This window comes from Anomaloglossus baeobatrachus, chromosome 2 (genome assembly GCF_048569485.1).
Source record: "Anomaloglossus baeobatrachus isolate aAnoBae1 chromosome 2, aAnoBae1.hap1, whole genome shotgun sequence".
NCBI lineage: Eukaryota > Metazoa > Chordata > Amphibia > Anura > Aromobatidae > Anomaloglossus > Anomaloglossus baeobatrachus.
This window is the reverse complement of record NC_134354.1, coordinates 519,228,429-519,246,221: the sequence shown is the minus strand read 5'-3', so window position 1 is coordinate 519,246,221 and position 17,793 is coordinate 519,228,429. Positions and strand designations below refer to the sequence as shown.

General features: G+C 46.2%; 1 pseudogene; it reads right to left on the bottom strand.

Moving 5' to 3' along the window:
- Nucleotides 1–2,495: 2,495 nt before the first annotated feature.
- LOC142289881 (RNA-binding protein FXR1-like) lies at nucleotides 2,496–14,732 on the bottom strand (annotated as a pseudogene).
- Nucleotides 14,733–17,793: the final 3,061 nt, after the last annotated feature.

Genomic DNA, 17,793 nt, shown 5'->3' with positions numbered 1-17,793 from the left:
GGCCACCTTGAAGGATTTTTCCCGAACCTTAACCCCCGTAATATCTGGATTAAGTCAGATCCGTTTCAGATGGAGAGGGATTCTGAGTGGGCATGGGGGAGGCGAATTGTCGCCCCTGGGGATGAATATAACCCTCTTAATGCAGAGACAAATGGCCCCGACAGTCCGAAATGGCCCAACACAGAAAACATGAAGGACCAGTCCAACCTGTCGAAGGCCTTCTCCGCATCTAAACCCAGGAGAAGCGCCTCCACCCCCTCCCTGTTCACCACCTCCACCAGGTCCAGAATCCTATGGGTGTTGTCTCCCGCCAGACGGTAACTCACAAACCCCGCCTGGTCTTTATGGACCAGGTGTGGGAGCCAATTATTTAGACGTTCAGCCAGTAGTTTAGTGAATATTTTAAGATCGGAGTTTAAGAGGCTAATCGGGCGGTAGCTCGCACACTCCATTGGGTCCTTACCTGCTTTGGGAATAATAGTTATATAGGAGGGAAGAATTTACATGGGATATCTGCACCCTCCATGAAAAGGTTGAAGAGATGCGTCAAATGAGAAGACAGCTCTTCAACAAAAGTCTTATAGCATAGGTAAGTAAACCCATCAGGGCCCGGAGCTTTATGGCCCGCAAGTCTTTAATGATTTGGTGTATCTCATCTGGCAATATTTCCCGATTAAGTTCTTCCAATGCCTCTTGGGATAATTTTGGGAGGTGACAGGTGGTCAAATAGTCATTTACCATTTGTGTTCTATCTGGCCGGGACATCGGTGATGACGGGGGGATAGAGTACAAAGAGGTATAGTATGCATGAAACAGTTGGGCTATTTTTGTGGGGTCATAGTGAGGGATACCTGAGGTGTCTTTTATAGCACAGGGGGCAGAGGCTATCGTTTGGTCTCTAAGCTTTCTGGCTAGCATCGTGTGCGATTTAATTTCGTATTCATAGTATTTCTGGCGGGAATACCGGAGAAGTTTTTCTATGTGCCCATGCGCAATCTCTTTTAATTTTGATCTCAAATCTATCACTTCTTTCAGGCGAGTCTTAGTAGGATAGGCACAGAGAGGCCCCTCTGCTGTCCATATATCCTTTTCATATTGGCGATAAAGTTGTTGAGAGTCCTTTTTAAGCTTAGAGGAAAGGGCTATGCACTCATGCCTTATGACTGCCTTATGGGCTTCCCATATCATCGGGAAAGATGGAAGGGACTGAGAGTTTTCTACAAAGTAATTCCGTATGGCCTGACGAAGGGACTCTCGAGAGGAAGTGTTAGTTAATAAGGATTCATTAAGTCTCCAGTGGGTTCGTTTTAGGGGGGTGGCCGCTAGGTCCAGAGAGACAAATATGGGGGCATGGTCCGACCAGGTGATACTACCAATCTGCGCCTATTGAAGTGTTCTGAGCGTGGGGATGTTGCCGAAGAAATAGTCTATTCGACTATGCGAATTATGAGGGTGTGAGTAAAAGGTGTATTGTTTTGCTGTTGGGTTGTCTATTCTCCAGAGGTCATACAATTGGTGCCTGCGGATCAGTCTGCGAAACCCGGTAGACAGTGGTGATGATCTATGTGAGCACGGAGGATGTGAGGGTGCAATCAATCTGTCTGCCGTCTCCGAAAACACGAAATTAAAGTCCCCCCCCTATAATGTGCTGGCCCCACGATCCGATGGAAGGCGTGACAGGACAGAGGAAACAAATCTGGTTTGATAAATGTTGGGAGCATAGAGGTTACATAGAATTAGACGCCTCCCATTCAAGATACCTTGGACTATCAGGAAGCGGCCAGAAGGATCCGTCTCCCACTTACTCACATGAAATGGGCAAGTGTGAGAGATCAATATGGCCACCCCTGCTTTCTTCTTTGTGTTTGTGGCTGAGAAGGATTGAGGAAACCAGTGGCAAGCGAAGTTAAAAGAACTTTTTGCTGTAAAGTGTGTTTCTTGTAGGAACACCACTGCAGCCCTTGATTTCCGCATCTCCTGGAGAGCCAGCCTCCTCTTCACATTAGAGTTCAGCCCCTTAACATTAAGGCTCATCAACTTAGCCATCTCATGACCTCACCATATGCTAGTGTGAAGGCTAGTGTCAGATACTTTCGTTTAGTGTGCGCGATAGGCGCCCCCCCTGAACCCTTCTGTGGAAGAACCAACATACCATGGAAAATTGCATACATGTAGATATAGCCATAACATAAAATAACAATTAGACACATAACTATGTTCAACAGTAAAATAAGAATGTTTCAGTCCGAGATAAGTGTATGGCAGTCAAGACTAACCGTCCACTATCCCAGTACCAGAGTCGACTTATATTTACTCAAAATAGAGAGTATCACACTGAATATAACCTGCACTATAAACCAAAGTGCGAATAAACTAGTATGACTCTGCCAGTGGGTGGTTGGCAAAACTCCACAAATCAGACACACTGGTCCCAACCTCCCCCCGGGATTTTCTAAAAGGGAGAAATCACAAAGAAATGGAAAGGAGTATACCCATTAAGAAGAAGTAAGATCTATAGGTAACCGTAAGGCCACGTGAGAACATATCAAGTAGGTTCTTCTTCTCTCGCGTTCCTGGAACGTCGCTTTCATGATACAGTGGCCGACTGCCAGGTTTGAGGAAGCGGCGGCATCTGTTGGGGCATAGTCCAGTCTGAAATAGCAACAAAAAGAGGAGCTAAAAACTCCCCCAAAAATGTATTATAAAATGTACTCACAGCAAAAAAGGGCAATCAGTCCAGTTAGCCCAGGCCAACACATCTAAGGCACAAACAGGATGCAGACAAGCCTCTCAACATGATGGACACTTCACAGGTGCAAGGTAAATTGCACACCAGTGGCGCGCATAGGGCACTGTTCACACTTGTATGCGCATGGTGTCCAGCCAGCAACCTATTACCACGCCCTTACTATTAGATTAGGCGGGTTATTTTTGCACTTTGACTATGCGGGGTGCAGCCGGGCCTCTTAATACGGCCGTGCATAGTGGAATTTCTGTCCCTTACGTGCTGCAGTGAGTAGTGTCCGGGTAACCCGCCTAATTTAATAGTAAGGGCGTGGTAATAGGTTGCTGGCTGGACACCATGCGCATACAAGTGTGAACAGTGCCCTATGCGCGCCACTGGTGTGCAATTTACCTTGCACCTGTGAAGTGTCCATCATGTTGAGAGGCTTGTCTGCATCCTGTTTGTGCCTTAGATGTGTTGGCCCGGGCTAACTGGACTGGTTGCCCTTTTTTGCTGTGAGTACATTTTATAATACATTTTTGGGGGAGTTTTTAGCTCCTCTTTTTGTTGCTATTTTTGATATTTATCAGTGTAGGGACCCGCACGCGTGAGGATCCGTGATGAGGATTGTGGGCTTACGTACATTGGCCAATTTACAAACTAATACCTCACATATATTTTATATGTATTTTTTGCACTTTGACTATGCGGGGTGCAGCCGGGCCTCTTAATACGGCCGTGCATAGTGGAATTTCTGTCCCTTACATGCTGCAGTGAGTAGTGTCCGGGTAACCCACCTAATCTAATAGTAAGGGCGTGGTAATAGGTTGCTGGCTGGACACCATGCGCATACAAGTGTGAACAGTGCCCTATGCGCGCCACTGGTGTGCAATTTACCTTGCACCTGTGAAGTGTCCATCATGTTGAGAGGTTTGTCTGCATCCTGTTTGTGCCTTAGATGTGTTGGCCTGGGCTAACTGGACTGGTTGCCCTTTTTTGCTGTGAGTACATTTTATAATACATTTTTGGGGGAGTTTTTAGCTCCTCTTTTTGTTGCTATTTTTGATATTTATCAGTGTAGGGACCCGCAAGCGTGAGGATCCGTGATGAGGATTGTGGGCTTACGTACATTGGCCAATTTACAAACTAATACCTCACATATATTTTATATGTATTTTTTGCACTTTGACTATGCGGGGTGCAGCCGGGCCTCTTAATACGGCCGTGCATAGTGGAATTTCTGTCCCTTACGTGCTGCAGTGAGTAGTGTCCGGGTAACCCGCCTAATCTAATAGTAAGGGCGTGGTAATAGGTTGCTGGCTGGACACCATGCGCATACAAGTGTGAACAGTGCCCTATGCGCGCCACTGGTGTGCAATTTACCTTGCACCTGTGAAGTGTCCATCATGTTGAGAGGCTTGTCTGCATCCTGTTTGTGCCTTAGATGTGTTGGCCTGGGCTAACTGGACTGGTTGCCCTTTTTTGCTGTGAGTACATAGTCCAGTCTGGCAGATCCGGCACAGGGAGGTCAAAGACCTTGCAGAAAGGCTCAAGATCTGTGGGGATCCGGAGGCTAGCCAGCGTCTCTCCTCGCCGCGCGGTGAGGCTAAACGGGAACCCCCATCTGTAAATAATATTGTTGTCCTTCAGAGACGACAATAGTGGGCGAAGGGCCTTCCGTTGCTGTAGTGTTATCCAAGAGAGATCTTGAAATAGCTGTATTTTGGTGCCACAGTACATCACTTGTTTTGGCGGTCGCGCTTTGAACATTATCTCTTCTTTAAGTTGTAAATCAATGATATGGCAGATAATATCTCTCGGGTTCCCCTTTAAATTTTTAGGGCGTAGGGCCCTGTGTGCTCTGTCCATGGGATTTGGACTGTTAGGCTATGTGCCCACGCTGCGGATTTACCGCGGATTTTGCCGCGGATTTGCCGCGGATTTGCAGCGGATTTCCCGAAAATCTGCAGCAGCGGCACTTCCAAGCCATTTCAATGGCATTTTGGAAATGTCCATGCTGCGGATTTTTCCGCTGCGGATTTGCTGCGGATTTTGATCCGGAAAAATCTGCAGCATGTCAATTGTTTGTTGCAGATTTGGTGCGGATTTTGGGTATAGAATGGGGGAAAAAAAAAAAAAAAATCCGCATCAAAATCCGCGGCAAATCCGCGGGTGCGGATTTGCCGCGAAAGTCGCGGATTTTCATGCAGAAAAATCCGCAGGTACATTCTACCGTGGACACATAGCCTTAGGAGGCCGCTGCGGAAGTGAATTGAATATGGTCTGCAAAATTGTTATAACGTCCTCCTTAGTTTGAGACTTGGGTACGCCCCTGACCCGTATATTATGGCGCCTGCCTCTGTTGTCTAGGTCTTCAATATGGCGCTGTAGCTCCCTTATGACGTCTGCTTGGGAGGAAGTTTGGGACTGGAGATGGCGGATGATGGTTCTAGCTTCATTATGGTCGTTTTCCAGCTGGTTTATTCTCTTGGAGATGGAGACGACGTCCTGCCGGACCGCCGCTATTTCAGATCTTCAAGCATTTTTAACCTCAGAAATGAGTGTTTGAAAATCTGACTTGGTAGGGAGCTGCCGTACATGCTCCCACCATTCTGCAGGGACACACATAGGCTGAGTAATAGAAGGGCTGGCTGCCGGACACTCCTGGGCCCTCTTCCCGATATCATCCATGCCCAGAAGGTCAGAGGGTGATCCATGAGCCTTTTTCTGTTGGTCCGGGGAACCTGAGCCCTGTAGCCCCCAATCCCTGGTTAACTTGTGGGTTCTTTGGGGCCTGGGGGTGAGAGTCTCATTCTGAAGCATAGGTAGTTCCAGTGGGAAAGACAGGGACTCATTCCCATTTGTCATAGTATTATCCCATGGGGGCTGGGGGACTCCAGCAAGCTGTAAGGCCTTTTGTCTGGCCCTCAGAGCCTCCCTATTATCCTCCATTAGGGTCCCCGGTCCCACAGAGTCACTGCTCTCCAGTCCCAGCCCTCCAGCAGCCCACTCCATGTCGCTTGCTCCCTTCAGCCCAGCATCCATGTGTGCCACCGGGCTCCAGCCCCCGCTGCGTTCTAACACTTCCAGGGGGGGAAGCGGCAGCATGTTTGTCTCCGTCTCCCCCTGGCTGTCCGGGCTCATTGCTAGGAAGAGCGCCGGCTGCTCACCTGGTCCGGTGGGTCGGGGACGCGCAGGATCATCCGGCTCACCGCTTCCTCGCTCCCTGCTTCCTTGCTCCAGCTGGGCTTCAGGTGAGTGACTGCGCGTCTTCTCCACCGCCGTCGCCGTCTTGTCCACGAGGGGGCCGGCATCCACGGATCCCTGCTTCTCCCCGCTCCCTCCTTCCCCGTCGCATGCAGGCACTCCTCGCGTGGTCTCTTCTCCACTCACCGCCGCTGTATTCATCTGGGGAGGGAGATGATGAGTCACCTCTGTTATCTGTGCGGCCTCCCGTTCTTGCTCCCCCCGGCGGCTCCCTTGTCAGGTAGGCGTCCAGGGTGAGTGGCGCTGGGGTCCCCGGATCTTTGGTGTTCTTTGGGGGTTTCTTTTTCCCCATTGTGATTCTTCCAGGCTTATGTATAGGTGCTAAAGTAATCCCGGGTGATGGAGCTCAGTACTCAGGCGTCCTGCTCCATGGAGTTCCGGACACACACCCCCAATTATTTTGTCTTTTAATGTCTTTCAGATTTGTTTTTGAGGAATGTTGCAAGACATTGCTATGGATTATGATGGACTATTTTTTTTAAATACATTTTGAATAAATTGTTGAACAAAGGTTATAGTCAGAGGGTGTTTGTTCAAATATTTTTTTTATATTTCTACTGGATTAGTCATGGGGGTGTCTGATAGATGCCCACCCATTACTACTACCAGGGCTTCATGCCGGTGGTAATTCATAGCTGGCATCAACTCCATATATTACCCCAATTGCCAATGCACCAGGGCAATGGGAAGAGCTGAGTACAGCGCCAGATTTGGCACATCTAACAGACGAGCCACCTTTTGGGTGCTATTTTTGGCTGGGAAGGGACAAAAACCATGGCTCTTCCCACCCTAAAAATATCAGCCCCCAGTTGTCTGCTGTCCCTTAGCTGGTTTTGAAAAATTGGGGGGACCTGCCACCTTTTTTATTATTTTTTCAAATAATTAAAAAAATAAGTGTGGGATCCCTTCTACTTTTAAAACCAGCCAACGTACAGTAGATAGTTGAGGGATGCTGCCTGCCGCTGCTGCTGTATCTGTGCTGGTTATGAAAATTGGGGGGACCCACGTCATTTCTATTCTAAAATTAGTCATTAATTCTGCTAAATAGCTGTGCAAGCTATCTAGCTATTTCGCTATGTATATCTTGTCACAGGGGTACTCACTCAGCTTGCTTCTCAGTTGCATCGAGATAGTCACAGGAGACGCTTTGAATAAAACGTACAGGAGGCTTTAATAACAGCTCCTAAACCATGCCATCAGAACAGAAAATAAACGGCAGTTCAATGCAGGAACACAATATACATGTTCCCAAAAACGGCACTTCAGTGTCAGTCCAGAAAGTCCCAGTACAGAGACTTTTCACAAGAGATCTTCTCACCTATGCACACTGACCCCAGTCAGTATATCGAACCCCCACTCATGGGTTCATTCCTGGAGGTTTCACAACACCTCCACACACAGACCATGTGCCAAACAGACTCACACCATTTTCAACCATGTGGCCTGTCAGCCACATGTCAAATAACGTTGATGGGCGGAGGTATGTGGATAGCCAGACCCACCCATCTCTATGGCTATCCATAAGACCTGTCTCAGAAATGCCCTAACAAGCCTTGTGGTACTACAAGGGCTAAAGCAGATATCCAGGATTACACCATATTCATGGAACACACCCTCCGCCATGTTACATACCTTCCCCCTCTGCTTAAAGCCGTGGTGCTTGGCACCTTTCTTTACCAAACCAGGAAGACTTTCCTGGCAACTTTGAGCTTCCGCTCCTGAGACACAGTCTGTCACTGTCATTAGACACCCTCTGGTAAGTGATGCTTTCGCTGACTCAGTCTTCACATCTATTGGGTAATCACCATTGTCAGACCTCCCCCACTGTGACTATCTCCTACGGTTAGTGTGATAGTGAGATTCCGTTACACTTGAACCTACTGTCTAGCCTGACTGTGAGCTATCTAGTACACTATGGGTGCTACTGTCAGAGTCCCTCAGCATAGAGCTGACAGAAGATCTGCCATTTTTAGATCCTCCATATCCTCTTCTTGAAGATATACTATGGCCTCTTCTTCACGGGCGTCTTCGGTTGTCACCTCTCTGTTGGCGCCTCTTCCCACCACCATCTTTGGCTATAGACATGTCACTCCCTCCATCCTTTCTTTTGGATTTTGTCTTAGATGGTTTGGACCTTTATGAGTCTGTGCGATAGTCCAATGTATAGTTAGGTCTTACATGACCTTGGCTCCTTCCACTAAAGGATCTGCTTTTTCTGCCATCCCAGAAAACACGTTCACCAGGTGGACCACACTTCTTATCAAGTTGATAAAGTTGTTCGGCTATTCTCTGACCTTCCAGATTCAACTGTATCAGTTCTTCAAGATACCCCAGGTGGTATTCTAGGAGAACTAGTACATTTTCAATGCAGTACTTGATTCCCACAATGATAAATGGAACCATACTGACTTCACAGTATATCTGAGCTTCATTGTGAATATCAACTCTCACTTTTGTAACACCGGATCTATCCACAATCTCCTGCATGACTCTGCCATTCCTTCCAATAACCATCATGACAAGTTTTCTGGGTACCTGTATGAAGTCTTCCACGAACTCCTGAAAATTCCGAGCTGTCTTCACTGCTTCTGCAGTCTCTCCGTAAATTCAAAATGTTCCACTGTCTTCTTCCCATTCAACATCTGTGACACTTGGAATCTTCCTGGCTTGCTGAATGTTATTTCTCCGTGCTCGTCTAGCAAGCCCATTTAACCGTTTCTTCAAAATCACCACTTCTTGAAATGCGTCTGTCAGCTGTTTCATGTACTCCAAGTGTCTGGTGTCTTTCTCCTTCTGTACAGTGATCAACCACATCATACGAAGACATTGTAGGTGCATGTCACTCAAGATAGCCACCCACTTCTTTGTGGCTTCACTTACACTTACTTCATTTCACTCATCATTAACCGATTACCCTCTAGGACAAGGTACACTTTACAGGCTCCTATGGCCTTCTTAAACTTTTCATGCACCATCTCTCTGGCACAGGCTTCTCTTAAAGGGAAGGTATCGTCTAAAAAAAAAAATTCCAATAGCTGAAAAATTGTAAAGTAATAATGTTTTAATGTCTTGTTTAAATATTACTATTTGTTTTTAATTGAGCAAAATATAACAAAAATTAAAAAGTTTGATATTTTCCACTGTTAAACACTAGGGGGAGCAGCTGCTGAAATCCTACAGAAATCCCACTGTATAAAAAGCTCACATTACATATGTAGTAAAGTGGGCGGAGTCTGCTCTCCTGTGTGTGATGGCACGCCTCCCCCCTCCCAATCTGAGTGTTTACAACAGATAACAGAGAATGACATGTAGGGACACAGTCCAGAGCCATTTTGTTGATGACCACAAATGTCTAACGTGTTACCAAAGACAGCAGGAGTATCACACAGGATAGGATTAAAATTAATACAAAGGACCGGCACTCCAAATCTTCTGAAATATTTTTGTAGTTTGTTTCATCATATCATACAGGCGTAAATACGTGTTCGGCTAATAGTGAGCCTTTTTCACATGAGATGTGAAAAAGGCTCACTATTAGCCGAAACGCGTATTTACGCCTGTATGATATGATGGAATAAACTACAAAAATATTTCAGAAGATTTGGAGTGACGGTCCTTTGTATTAATTATACTGTGGATGCCTTCCTTGGACACGTGCACCTTGAAGGATTGTGTGCCGCCTGGAACTTCTGTTTCTACAGGATAGGATTAGATACACAGCTCTGCAGACATCACACAGGATAGGATTAGATACACTGCTCAGCAGACTGTATCACACGATAGGATTAGATACACAGCCGTGCAGACAGTATCACACGATAGGATTAGATACACAGCCCTGCAGACAGTATCACACAGGAGAGGATTAGATACACAGCTCAGCAGACAGTATCACACAACATAGGATTAGATACACAGCCGTGCAGACAGTATCACACGATAGGATTAGATACACAGCCCTGCAGACAGTATCACACAGGAGAGGATTAGATACACAGCTCAACAGACAGTATCACACAGGATAGGATTAGACACACAGCCGTGCAGACAGTATCACACAGGAGAGGATTAGATACACAGCCATGCAGACAGTATCACACAGGATAGGATTAGATACACAGCCCAGCAGAAAGTATCACACGATAGGATTAGATACACAGCCGTGCAGACAGTATCACACGATAGGATTAAATACACAGCTGTGCAGACAGTATAACACAGGATAGGATTAGATACACAGCTCAGCAGACAGTCTCACACAGGATAAGATTAGATACACAGCCATGCAGACAGTATCGCACAGGATAGGATTAGATACACAGCTCAGCAAACAGTATCACACAGGAGAGGATTAGATACACAGCCGTGCAGACAGTATCACATGATAGGATTAGATACACAGCTCAGCAAACAGTATCACACAGGATAGGATTAGATACACAGCCGTGCAGACAGTATCGCACAGGATAGGATTAGATACACAGCTCAGCAGACAGTATCACACAGGATAGGATTAGATACACAGCCGTACAGACAGTATCACACGATAGGATTAGATACACAGCCATGCAGACAGTATCACACAATAGGATTAGATACACAGCCGTGCAGACAGTATCACACGATAGGATTAGATACACAGCCCTGCAGACAGTATCACACAGGAGAGGATTAGATACACAGCTCAGCAGACAGTATCACACAACATAGGATTAGATACACAGCCGTGCAGACAGTATCACACGATAGGATTAGATACACAGCCCTGCAGACAGTATCACACAGGAGAGGATTAGATACACAGCTCAGCAGAGAGTATCACACAGGATAGGATTAGACACACAGCCGTGCAGACAGTATCACACAGGAGAGGATTAGATACACAGCCATGCAGACAGTATCACACGATAGGATTAGATACACAGCCCTGCAGACAGTATCACACAGGAGAGGATTAGATACACAGCTCAGCAGACAGTATCACACAACATAGGATTAGATACACAGCCGTGCAGACAGTATCACACGATAGGATTAGATACACAGCCCTGCAGACAGTATCACACAGGAGAGGATTAGATACACAGCTCAGCAGAGAGTATCACACAGGATAGGATTAGACACACAGCCGTGCAGACAGTATCACACAGGAGAGGATTAGATACACAGCCATGCAGACAGTATCACACGATAGGATTAGATACACAGCCCTGCAGACAGTATCACACAGGAGAGGATTAGATACACAGCTCAGCAGACAGTATCACACAGGATAGGATTAGTTACACAGCTCTGCAGACATCACACAGGATAGGATTAGATACACAGCCCAGCAGAAAGTATCACACGATAGGATGAGATACACAGCCGTGCAGACAGTATCACACGATAGGATTAGATACACAGCTGTGCAGACAGTATCACACAGGATAGGATTAGATACACAGCTCAGCAGACAGTCTCACACAGGATAAGATTAGATACACAGCCATGCAGACAGTATCGCACAGGATAGGATTAGATACACAGCTCAGCAAACAGTATCACACAGGAGAGGATTAGATACACAGCCGTGCAGACAGTATCACATGATAGGATTAGATACACAGCTCAGCAAACAGTATCACACAGGATAGGATTAGATACACAGCCGTGCAGACAGTATCGCACAGGATAGGATTAGATACACAGCTCAGCAGACAGTATCACACAGGATAGGATTAGATACACAGCCGTACAGACAGTATCACACGATAGGATTAGATACACAGCCATGCAGACAGTATCACACGATAGGATTAGATACACAGCCCTGCAGACAGTATCACACAGGAGAGGATTAGATACACAGCTCAGCAGACAGTATCACACAGGATAGGATTAGTTACACAGCTCTGCAGACATCACACAGGATAGGATTAGATACACAGCCGTGCAGACAGTATCACACAATAGGATTAGATACACAGCCGTGCAGACAATACCACACAGGATAGGATTAGATATACACCTCAGCAGACAGTATCACTTAACATAGGATGAGATACACAGCCGTGCAGACAATATCACACGATAGTATTAGATACATAGCCGTGCAGACAGTATCACACAGGATAGGATTAGATACACAGCACAGCAGACAGTATCACACAGGATAGGATTAGATACACAGCCGTGCAGACAGTATCACACAGGATAGGATTAGATACACAGCCGTGCAGACAGTATCACACGATAAGATTAGATACACAGCCGTGCAGACAGTATCACACAGGATAGGATTAGATACACAGCTCAGCAGACAGTATCACACAGGATAGGATTAGATACACAGCTCAGCAGACAGTATCACACAGGATAGGATTAGATACACAGCCGTACAGACAGTATCACACAGAAGAGGATTAGATACATGGCTCTGCAGACAGTATGACACAACATAGGATTAGATACACAGCCATGCAGACAGTATCCCATGATAGGATTAGATACACAGCTCAGCAGACAGTATCACACAGGAGAGGATTAGATACACAGCTCAGCAGACAGTATCACACAGGATAGGATTAGTTACACAGCTCTGCAGACATCACACAGGATAGGATTAGATACACAGCCCAGCAGAAAGTATCACACGATAGGATTAGATACACAGCCGTGCAGACAGTATCACACGATAGGATTAGATACACAGCTGTGCAGACAGTATCACACAGGATAGGATTAGATACACAGCTCAGCAGACAGTCTCACACAGGATAAGATTAGATACACAGCCATGCAGACAGTATCACACAGGAGAGGATTAGATACACAGCCGTGCAGACAGTATCACATGATAGGATTAGATACACAGCTCAGCAAACAGTATCACACAGGATAGGATTAGATACACAGCCGTACAGACAGTATCACACGATAGGATTAGATACACAGCCATGCAGACAGTATCACACGATAGGATTAGATACACAGCCCTGCAGACAGTATCACACAGGAGAGGATTAGATACACAGCTCAGCAGACAGTATCACACAGGATAGGATTAGTTACACAGCTCTGCAGACATCACACAGGATAGGATTAGATACACAGCCGTGCAGACAGTATCACACGATAGGATTAGATACACAGCCGTGCAGACAATACCACACAGGATAGGATTAGATATACACCTCAGCAGACAGTATCACTTAACATAGGATGAGATACACAGCCGTGCAGACAATATCACACGATAGTATTAGATACATAGCCGTGCAGACAGTATCACATAGGATAGGATTAGATACACAGCTCAGCAGACAGTATCACACAGGATAGGATTAGATACACAGCCGTGCAGACAGTATCACACAGGATAGGATTAGATACACAGCCGTGCAGACAGTATCACACGATAAGATTAGATACACAGCCGTGCAGACAGTATCACACAGGATAGGATTAGATACACAGCTCAGCAGACAGTATCACACAGGATAGGATTAGATACACAGCCGTACAGACAGTATCACACAGAAGAGGATTAGATACATGGCTCTGCAGACAGTATCACACAACATAGGATTAGATACACAGCCATGCAGACAGTATCCCATGATAGGATTAGATACACAGCTCAGCAGACAGTATCACACAGGAGAGGATTAGATACACAGCTCAGCAGACAGTATCACACAGGAGAGGATTAGATACACAGCTCAGCAGACAGTATCACACAGGATAGGATTAGATACACTGCTCAGCAGACAGTATCACATGACAGGATTAGATACACAGCTCAGCAGACAGTATCACACGACAGGATTAGATACACAGCCGTGCAGACAGTATCACACAGGAGAGGATTAGATACACAGCTCAGCAGCCAGTATCACACAGGATAGGATTAGATACACGGCTCAGCAGACAGTATCACACAGGAGATTAGATACACAGCCGTGCAGACAGTATCACACAGGAGAGGATTAGATACACAGCTCAGCAGACAGTCTCACACAGGATAAGATTAGATTCACAACCCTGCAGACAGTATCACCGGTACACACACAGGTACTCACATGCAGTGGCGCAAACACACACACACACACACACACACACGCGGCGGCGGGCAGAGCGGGGGGAGCTGCGGCGGCGGGCAGAGCGGGGGCTTGGGAAAACGGAGGGAGGGGGTGTCATTGGAGATGGTAACGGCGGGGGCAGGGGCGTCGGCAGTAGCGGGGGCAGAGCAGGGGCTGGGGAGAATGGAGGGATGGGATGTCATCGGAGACAGTAACGGGGGAGGGGAGGGGAGGTGGACCGTACTCACACATCCCGGCGGTTGACAGGGGTATAGTGGAGCAAACAGCACACGCTGTGAGCACCACAATAATTGCACTGATCTGCTGTGATCTGGACAGCCCAGGGGGCGCATCCAGGTCACAGCAGACGCCCACTGTAACGTACTGCATGGGGTCGGATCCCGACTACTGTTCTCTATGCACAGGGGCTGCCATAAAGGAATGAGTTACTGTCGTTACACACACAGCAAATCCAGCATGGCAGCCCCCAGTGCCTCCAGTAAAATAAGAATTAAATAAAAACTAAATAAGCTGCGATTTTCATTTTGTATTAGAAATACTTGATTTCATAATCACTATTTTTAATACAAAAACAAAAAACTGCGATAACTTCCCTTTAAGTCTTAAGGCACATCCACCATGCACTTAAAGACTGGTTCCTTTACCTTCAATGACATTAGACCATTCTTTGGGTCTTTTGCCTTACCAAAGGCTCCACCTCTTGAGTTACACACTCCTCAGGTTCAGCCCCAGCTTCAGAGCCTTTGGATTTCCATTTGCTTTTGATCTCAGTTTTCTCCTTCTTAGCTGCGTTAATCTCTATATCTTCCCTCTTGATCTTACCAGCCAGGTCAGTCAGGCTCTCAGCTCCTGATGAGACCTCTGGTCCATACTTCACCTGCACAGAGGCTCTTTCCACTTCTGCAGCACCAGCTGTTTTTATGGTCGTCACTGCATTACCTTCAACTTCCTATTGAGTCTCTGCTGTGTCAACTTCAGCTTTCTCTTGGGTCTCTGCAGCATCACCTTCTGCCAGGGTGTCAAACCCTTCAGCGTGGTACTCTATTCCTTTTAGAACTTTGGCGCTGTTTTTACTGTTAACCACCCCAGCAGTGGGTGGTTCAGTGATCTGGTCACCATAACCTGTATGCATTTTTCCTCCACCAAAACTTTCCAGGATTACTTCTCTTACAGTGCTTTCCAGAATTTCATGTCCTAAAGCACTCTCACTTGACAGACCATCAGCTTCATGCTTTGAAATCATAAGGGATACCACCACTGCTTCCTTGTTCAGCTCCTTTTCCTCAATTTCACCATGCTGATTTCTATCATTACAGTGTGTCAGTTCCAGCTCCAATTCCTCTTTCTCTTGCAGGATATTGCTGTCTGATTCTACACTAGCGGTTGTTACCAGCAACGTGTTTTCCTCAACCAGGAACTTCATCTTGTCTGCACCCTCAGACCCTGCATACCTTGCGCTACCTCTCGGCGCTTATTACCTCTCTGGTGTCTGGAGGAGGATTTACCCTTCTCAATTGTTCGACCTCACTGTACTCGCTCGTCACTTTACCAGAGTCAGTGTCTTTACTGGAGTCATCGTCACTCCTGGACCAATCTGTCCCCACTTAACCAGGTGTCAGCCCCCCTTTCTGGAGCTACCTCGTTTTTAACGGTCACACTAATGTTTATTTCTTTTAAAGTTGCGTTGCTAAGTTGGACTTGTCCATCATTTTCTTTGGTCACCCCTAACTTAGAACTGTCACCTCTAGGAGGCACTTTCTCCTCCTACTTACACACCAATATACTACTAGGATCCCCTTTAGCCTCCAGCTGTGGTGGGGCTTCCTTAATACCACTCCGACTTTTACAGGAGCTACCAGACACTTCCCACAGCTCCCACAAGTCCCAAAATTTTACAGTCATGGCCTATTATAATTGGATGCGGTAAGGCTGGGACTACAGCCATATCACAGTATGCTGCACCCGTGGCTGTATTAAGGAAAATGCCAGCCACTGGATATTCCTTAATGTCCCCATGACTGCTGCAAACTTTAATAGTCTTTCCGGGAATCATATCAAGACCAAGTGTGGCTCTAATCAAGGTCACCAAGCTCGCTGAGTCCAATAAACCAATCACCAGTTCTCCATTTACTCTAATGGAACATTCCCATGGTTCTTCGCTGGAGCTAAAGTACATACCGCAGGCCACTACCCCTTTGGACCTGGGACGTTCTGACCCATTTTGAGTAACTCACGATTTTGGGTCTCCGCCCATTTTGGACAACCACCTCTTTTTGGGACTCTATCATTTATTGAGCAACTACCCCTTTTTGGGACTTTCCGTGGCCTCCCCATGGAACTCTCACGTACCAGTCCACACTGTTTTTCGGTGCTCCAGACATCTCCCTGGGCATCCCGTGTCTGTACTGGCCCAACAAGGGATTACACAAACTGGTCCATTACTGCTTTATCAAGTCTGACTGTTAGTGACTTCTGACGCTCTCGTTGGCTCTCCAGAGACCTCCGCCTGCCGATCCCATTTAGCTGCTGACTGACCTTTACCAGCTGGCTGCACAGCTCCTTGATCTCGTCCATCTGTGCTGCCTCCGCCAGAAGATCCATCAGTCCGTCCCAGGCTAGCTGCTGCTGCTCTGCTCACATGGGTCTGCACCACTCCAGGAGTCCTTGTGGACCTGCCGATCAACAGGCAATAGCTGCTTGCAGCATATGACGAATCTTCGTGGACCCAGGATTCACCGCAACCAACACTGTGCAACCGCAACACGTGCCTCCTGGAATGCTGCCCGCAGTCTAGCACCAATTGTGACAGGGGTACTCACTCAGCTTGCATCTCTGTTGCATTGAGGTAGGCAGAGGAGGCACTTTGATTAAAATGTCCAGGCGGCTTTATTAACAGCTCATAAAGCATACAATAAGATAAAGAGTTGCACACTAGTCACAACGTATGGGGAAATAATGAAAAGCAAAACTGCTATGGGAATACTAGAATGATAAATACAATGAACTATCTGAAAAATTGAAAAAACTTGAAAATGAAATATGCATAACTGCTATGAATAATAGGGTGAAGTTACACATAAGTTAGGGACCCCAAAAATAGAGATTACCTTGTGTGGTTTTGGGGCTCTTTATTGCATTATCAATACAATGGCTAAACATCTCTTGTATTCCTATTATTCATAGCTAGTTATGCATATACCATTTTCAAGTTTTTTCAATTTTTCAGATATTTCATTGTATTTTTCAGTATAGTAGTCTCTTAGCAGTTCTGCTTTTCATTATTTCCCTATACATATACATTGAGACTAGTGTGCAACTCTTTATCCTATTGTATAGTTATGTTTTTGAGTTTTGCACCTTGTTCACATAATTGGAGTTCCAGACGTACATTCTTTCATTAGCTCATAAAGCATGCCATCAGAACAGAAAATAAATGGCGGTTCAATGCAGGAACACAATAAACACATTCCCAAAAATGGCACTTCAGTGTCAGTCGAGAAAGTCCCAGTACAGGGACTTTCCACAAGAGGTCTTCTCACCTCTACACACTGACCCTGGTCAGTATATCAAACCCCTAGTCATGGGTTTATTCCTGTAGGTTTCACAACACCTCCTCATACAGACCAAGCATATATCCTGGCGTACACCATTGTCATGGAACACACCCTCCGCCATGTTACTATGTATATATATATATATATATATATATATATATAC